Source organism: Garra rufa, chromosome 10 (assembly GCF_049309525.1).
Source record: "Garra rufa chromosome 10, GarRuf1.0, whole genome shotgun sequence".
Classification (NCBI taxonomy): domain Eukaryota; kingdom Metazoa; phylum Chordata; class Actinopteri; order Cypriniformes; family Cyprinidae; genus Garra; species Garra rufa.
Window position 1 is genome coordinate 10,261,179 of NC_133370.1, and position 7,159 is coordinate 10,268,337.

Sequence of the window (7,159 nt, forward strand, 5' to 3'; positions counted from 1 at the left end):
ACATTCAAAATGCACCACAACTACCAAAACACTTTATTCAGGTCTCAAATAAACTCATTCTTCCAGAACACTAGCAAAGGTTGACAGCCGACAAACACACTTTGTCACCCACAAAACAATGAGCTAAAAAACACTAACAACATGTAGCATTACACAGTGTTTTCTTGAGTAAAACAAGGACACATCTCTGTTTATAACTGCAATATATGTTACTGGAATGAATCAGACATGATGCACAGTTCGTCAATATTTTATGTTGTTTTTTTATTTTTATTTTTTTGCACTAAGTAATTCCAAACTACAAGAATTTGTATACACACCATCCACTGATACAGATACAATAGTAATAATAGTAATCTACTCGCATTTTTAGATTTGAAATATGTTTCAATAAAATATTGCTGTTGAATTTTGCTGTCTTATTCAGTTTTGCATTATGTCATTGTTTTGAACATAAGTTTAACAGTTTTGAAAACAGTATGTAAGCAGGTGCAAAATGTCCTGTACGTACAAAGATTTTTGGCAGTTGTTGTGTCTGAGTGAGAAAAGAATTCATGAAATTTGAGAGATGTAGTCATTGAATGCATTTTGTGCCAAAACAATGATAATTGATCCTCAGTTTAGCCCACATAGACTTCTGTTGTGCTCACTGTGTGAAGAGTTTTGCAAAAGTGACCTAAGTATTGAGTAATGTGTCCTAGCGTCTGTAAAAAACTGTAAATTGATCAAAAGTGACAATAAAGAACGATAATGGTAAAGATAAAGATAATAAAGCTACAAGAGATTTCTGCTTTAAGTTTATTTTGAAACAAATCAGCATATTAAAATGATTTCTAAGTGACACTGAGTGACTGGAATAATTCTGCTTTTTATTCTAACATGTATGAAAATTGGAAACAGTTATTTTAAATTCTTAACGTATTTACCAATATTACTGTTCTACTGTTTGTATTTTTGATTAAATAAGTGCAGCCTTAGAAGATTTACAAGCATTTAAAAATCTCAGTGACCCCAGACTTTTAAACAGAAGTGAATACAACATATAGCGCATCATTTTTCTCTTTGAGGTCATAGTGTGAGATGGTCAGTGTGTGCGATGCTGGAGGGCAGATAAAATCTTTGTAAAAACACTTTCATCTTTATTGTCATGTCATGTCATGTCATGTGTGTGTCAGATGTGCCAATTACTGGCTGGACGACACAAGGGAACAAACCTTCTGTTCTCCACCAGTGTCCTGAAGCTGTGTTTGTGTGTTGATGGCTAGTCATGTGCATATTCTTACATAATTAGACATCCTTTTAATAATGTGATTGTGCATGACTGTCGCTCAAATGTTTGGGATCAGTAAGATTTTTAATGCTTTTTGAATGAGATATTTCTGCTTAACAAGGCTGTGTTTATTTGATTGAAAATACAGAAAAAAAAGCTGAAATATTGTGAAATGTTAATGCAGTTTAAAATAATTTAATATACTTTAAAATATAATTTATTCCTGTGATGCAAAGCTGAATTCTCAGCATCATTACTCCAGTCTTCAGTGTCACATGATCCTTCAGAAATCTAATATGCTGATTTATTATCAGTGTTGGAAACATTTGTTACTTTTGTAACAATAAACACCTTGTTCAAAGTTTGGGGTCAGTACATTTTTTGTTTCTTTCTCTCTTTGAAAGAATAAGGATGTGTTAAGTTGGTAAAAAGTGATAGTAAAGACTTTGTTGTTAGAAAAGATTTCTATTTTGAATAAAACAGCAGCACAACTGTTTCCAACATTGATAATAAAAGTAATAAATCAGTGTATTAGAATGATTTCTGAAGGATCATGTGACACTAAAGACTGGAGTAATGGCTGATGAAAATTCAGCTTTGCATCACAGAAATAAATTATGTTTTAAAGCATATTAAAATAATAAACAGCCAGTTTGAATTGCAATAATATTTCATAACATAACTTTTTTTCTGTATTTTTGATCAAATAAATGGAACTTTGATGAGCACAAGAGACTTTTTAACAAAAAACAACAACAACAACAACAACAAAAATCTTACTGATCCCAAACTTTTGAGCGGCGGTGTATGTTTTTATATTAGTCAGTTTTTGCCTTGTTTTATTTTGACCACCAATCCTAAAAATAATAGCCAAAACAAGCATAAATAATCCCTTTTACATAATATTTGGTATTAGTGAAGACATATACACTCTCTAAACCTGCATTTATTTGATCCAAATTATAGCAAAACAGCACCTATTTTTAATAATATATTTTAAAATGTAATTTATTCCTGTGATCAAAGCTAAATTTTCAGCATCATTACTCCAGTCTTCAGTGTCACATGATTCTTCAGAAATCATTCTAATATGGTGATTTACTGTTCAAGAAACATTTATTATTATTATTATCAATATTTAAAACAGTTCAATATGTTTTTTCAGGATTCTTTTATGGATAGATCAGCATTTATCTGAAATAAAAAGCTTTTGTAACATTATAAACTACACCATTCAAAAGCTTAGAGTCAGTATTATTGTCAGTATTATTTTGATGTTTCATTTTTTAAATAAATTATAGGAATGAATATTTAAATACTTTTATTTAGCAAGGATGCTTTAAATTGATCAAAAGTGATAATAAAGACATTTATAATATTGCAAATTATTTCTATTTCAGATAAAAGCCATTCTTCTGAACTTTCTATTCATCAATGAAACATGAAAAAATCTATTCAAGCTGTTTTCAACATAATAATAATAATAAATGTTTTTGAGCAGCAAATCAGAATGATTCCTGAAGGATCATGTGACTGTAGTAATGACGCTAAAAATTCAGCTTTCAGAAATCACAGGAAAAAAATACACTTTAAAATATATTCAAACAGAAAACAGTTATTTTAAATAGTAAAAATATTTCATTTTTTTTTACTGGTTTTGCTGTACTTTGCATCAAATAAATGCAGGCTTGAAGCAGAAAACATGCAACTCTTACTGTCAAAAAACATTTGACTTGTAGTGTAGTTATGATGAGGTAGAGAGTTATTCAAGCACAAGTTTCGTTACTCCTCTCACTAAAATAAAACGTTGAGATTTTAGGCTATTTGGGGCTTCCCTAACATGTCTTATTCAGACTAGTGGAAAGAAAACCTCCAAAATGCACATTTAAGTGTTTATTATGGCACTTGATCTATATGTGTCTGTAGATTACAATACATACATTATCTTTAAAAGCCATTTTCACTGAGCCAGAAATTTCCACTTGCATACACCAAACCAGTCTGTTTATATACTGTATCATTTACCTGATTTATGTAACTAAAATTATAGTTATTCTGTACGTATAGAACATAACTATTTATAAAAACGTGTTGAAAAAATGTCCTAAAAACCTTTAATTCGCCAACAAAATAAAAAAAGAATTTGTGAACCTGGCTTTCACATTTCTGCTCAAGAAATGTATGCAAATGTGTCCATATTTAATTAGACAATGCCTCATTTGCATATTAAACATTTCCAAAAACATGTAAAACAACAATTGTCTTACTATGTATGTATTATGATTAATCAATAGGGCAGGTGAAGTGTTTCTGTTCAAATTTCAGCCTGTTCACCTTTGGTGTCTTGCCTTAATAACCTGTTTCTTATTGTCTGAGGCAACCTACAGTGAAAGTCAAGCGTACTGACATCCAACTTGTGAGGAACTGTGAACTTTGTAACTGAACAAGCGGTTTGAGACGCACGAGGGCAGATTCCTCAGCGTTCGGGACGAGCGCGGGTGGGGAAGAATGCCTCCATTGAGACCCCGAGCTTCAGCACAGCCTCTCTTTGAGGTCCAGTTGGGCTTAAAATGTTTAAGACCAGAGAAGGATTAGAGAACAAAAAGATCCTTCTCTGTCATCAAAGAGGATCTTCTCCGGGACTCATCTAACTGCTCTCCACGCCTGCCCGCAGGTCTGAGCGATGGCGAGAGAGAGGAGCGGAGTTATAGGGAGAGAGGAGGGGTGCACATTTCAAAGGTAATCTTTAACTCTAAGCCTGGCAGACTGGCTGAAACAGACTCCCTCCTCCCAGTCTGAGCCAGCATGCTGTCCATCCCTCCCAGTGGGTTCGCTGCTCCCCCAGTCGCCTGCATTCTTCCTGCCCTTTTGTTCTGAGGGCACTGAAGTGGCTGTATTCATGGCCGGGCCAGGCCGAGGAGAGAGGAGGATTTTGCATGACCTCGAAAGGGGGTGACTTTAACTCGAGACCTCTAAGTCTCTTCCTAAAACAACACTCCCTTGAAACAAATACCTGCTTTGTTCCGCCAACTCTTTCAGGGCTGTGGCGGGCAGGCTATTAACACAAAAAGAGGGCCGTCCACGAGAGAGCGGCCGCTGTGGTCAACCGACACAATCCCAAAACAGATATGGCTTGTGTTGGCGTATGTAGATGACCTTCTCTGAAAGTCCACGCATAAGGAGCACACTTTGTTTGATTAAACTCCCCTCGGATGACATGGGACAATGTCTTTTGAAGCCTGGATTGTTGATCGTTAGCTTTTGTAAAAGATTGGGAGGCATTACCAGGGGTTTTATGGTTTTGTTTAGTTTAGCGCTTACATGAGAATAGCCTGTTATGTTTAATTGATTCAATGATCTGTGCTGGACTAAACAACTGTTCGTAAATGTATAGACAGGACATTTATTTTTGCATTTAAAAGGACACTTACAGTGAAAGTGCTTTTATTTGATTCCTAGGGAATATACATAATGATAGCATTTACATTTTTTGCTTTTTGATATACATGTATTACTGTTCAGAAGTTTGGGATTTTTAAAAGTTTTTATGCTCAGAAAGGCCGCATTCATTTGAACAAAAATACAGTAATTCTGTGAACTGTTATTATCATTTAAAGTAATTGTTTTCTATTTCATTATATTCTAAAATGTAATTTATTCCTGTGACGCAAAGCTGAATTTTAAACATCATTAATCCAGTCTTCAGTGTCACATAATACATCAAAAATCATTCTAATATGCTGATTTGCTGCTCAAGAAATGTTTATTTTTATTATCAGTGTTGAAAACAGTTTTGCTACTTAATATTTTTGTGAATATTTGGTGAATAAAAGTGTAAAAGAGCAGCATTTATTTGAAGTAGAAATCTTTAGTATTGTTATAAAAGCCTTTGCTGTAATTTTGAGACTTTTGATATCCAGTTATATGCTTTACATGATAGAAACATATGTGAACTGTCATTCAACTGTTTGCCACACAATAAAAACAACAGTTATCAGGATATGCCATAATGAAACAGTTGTTGTGGCATTGCAGCCAACACTCAGGGATTGTAGCTGGATAGTTGCTGGTCACTAGCCATCAACACTGTGCCCTTTGGCAAGACAATTAACCTCAGGATGCTCCTTGGGGATTGTGTCTGTAGTACTTATCTGCTTTGAAGAAAAGCTTCTGCTAAGTGGCTACTTGCTTAAACATCTTTGTCCATTTTGAAGTGCACAGTACAAATCTCTGTCTGTCTGTCTCCTGAACTTAAAATAGTCTAATTTCCCATTGACTGCTACTGTATTTTTTGTCCGTACAATGGAATTCTATTGGGACCTGAAACTGTGTGGTTACCAACTTTCTTTTTAATGGAAAACAATGGGAACTAATACTGTTTGGTTACAAACTTCTTTCAAAATGGATGTCAATGGGAACTAAAACTGGTTACCAACAAACTTCAAAATGGAAGTCAGTGGGAACCAAAATTTTGGTCAACAACTTTCTTTAAAATAAAAGTCAATGGGAACCAATACTGTTTGGTTACCAACTTTCTTTAAAATAAAAGTTAATGGGAACCAACATTGTTTGGTTACCAACAAACTTTAAAAAGGAAGTCAGTGAGAATCGACACTTTAGTGACCAACAAACTTTAAAATGGAAGTCAATGTGAACTGACATTTTGGTTACTCGCTTTCTTCAAAATGGAAGTCAATGGGGACTAAAAGTGTTTACCAACTTTCTTCAAAATTTAAGTAAATGGGAACCAACACTGTTTGGTTACCAACTTTCTCAAGAAGTCAGTGAGAACTGAAAGTGTTTGTTTACCAACAAACTTCAAAATGGAGATCACTGGGAACCAATGTTTCGGTTACCGTAGTCATTGAGGACTGAACGTGTTTACCAACTCTCTTCAAAATGTAAATGAATAAGAACTGAAAGTGTTGGGTTAACAACTTCAAAATGAAAGTCAATTGGAATCAGCATTTTGGTTGCCAGCTTTTTTTCAAAATAGAAGTCAATGAGAAATGACACTGTTTGGTTACCAGCTTTCTTTAAAATGGAAGTCAGTGGGAACTGAAAGTGTTTAACAACTTTCTTCAAAATTGAATTCAATGAGAACTTAAAGCAAAGGTCTCAAACTCAATTCCTGGATGGATTAGCTCCAACCAGCTCCAACTCTCACCTGCTTGGAATTTCTAGTAATCCTGAAGACCTTGATTAGCTGGACCAGGTGTGTTTGATTAGGGTTGGAGCAAAAAAGTGCAGAGCTGTGGCCCTCCAGGAATAGATTTTGAGACCACTGACTTAAAGTGTTTGGTTACAAACAAACTTCAAAATAGAAGTCAATGGGAACTGATATTTTGGTTACAATCTATCTTTAAAATGGAAGTCAATGGGGACTAAAACGGTTTGGTTACCAACATACTTCAAGCAGGAGGTCAATCTGGTTACCAACAAGCAGGAGGTCAAACTGGTTACCAACAAACTTCAAAATGGAAGTCAGTGGGAACCAAAATTTTGGTCACCAACTTTCTTTAAAATAAAAGTTCTTTAAAATAAAACTGTTTGGTTACCAACTTTCTTTAAAATGGAAATTAACAGGAACCATTACTGTTTGGTTACCAGCTTTCTTTTGACTTTCCAAGTCAATTGGAACTTCCAACATACTTCAAAATGGAAGTCAAGGGGAAATGACACTTTGGTTACCAAATTTCTTTTAAATAGAGGTCAGTGGGAACACTGTTTGGTTACCAACCTTCTTCAAAATAGAAGTCAATAGGAACTGACACTGTTTGGTTACCAACTTTCTTGGAAATGGAAGTCTATGGGAACTAAAACTGTTTGGTTACCAACTTTCTTTAAAATATAAATCAATGGGAACCGACATTTTGGTTACCAGCTTTC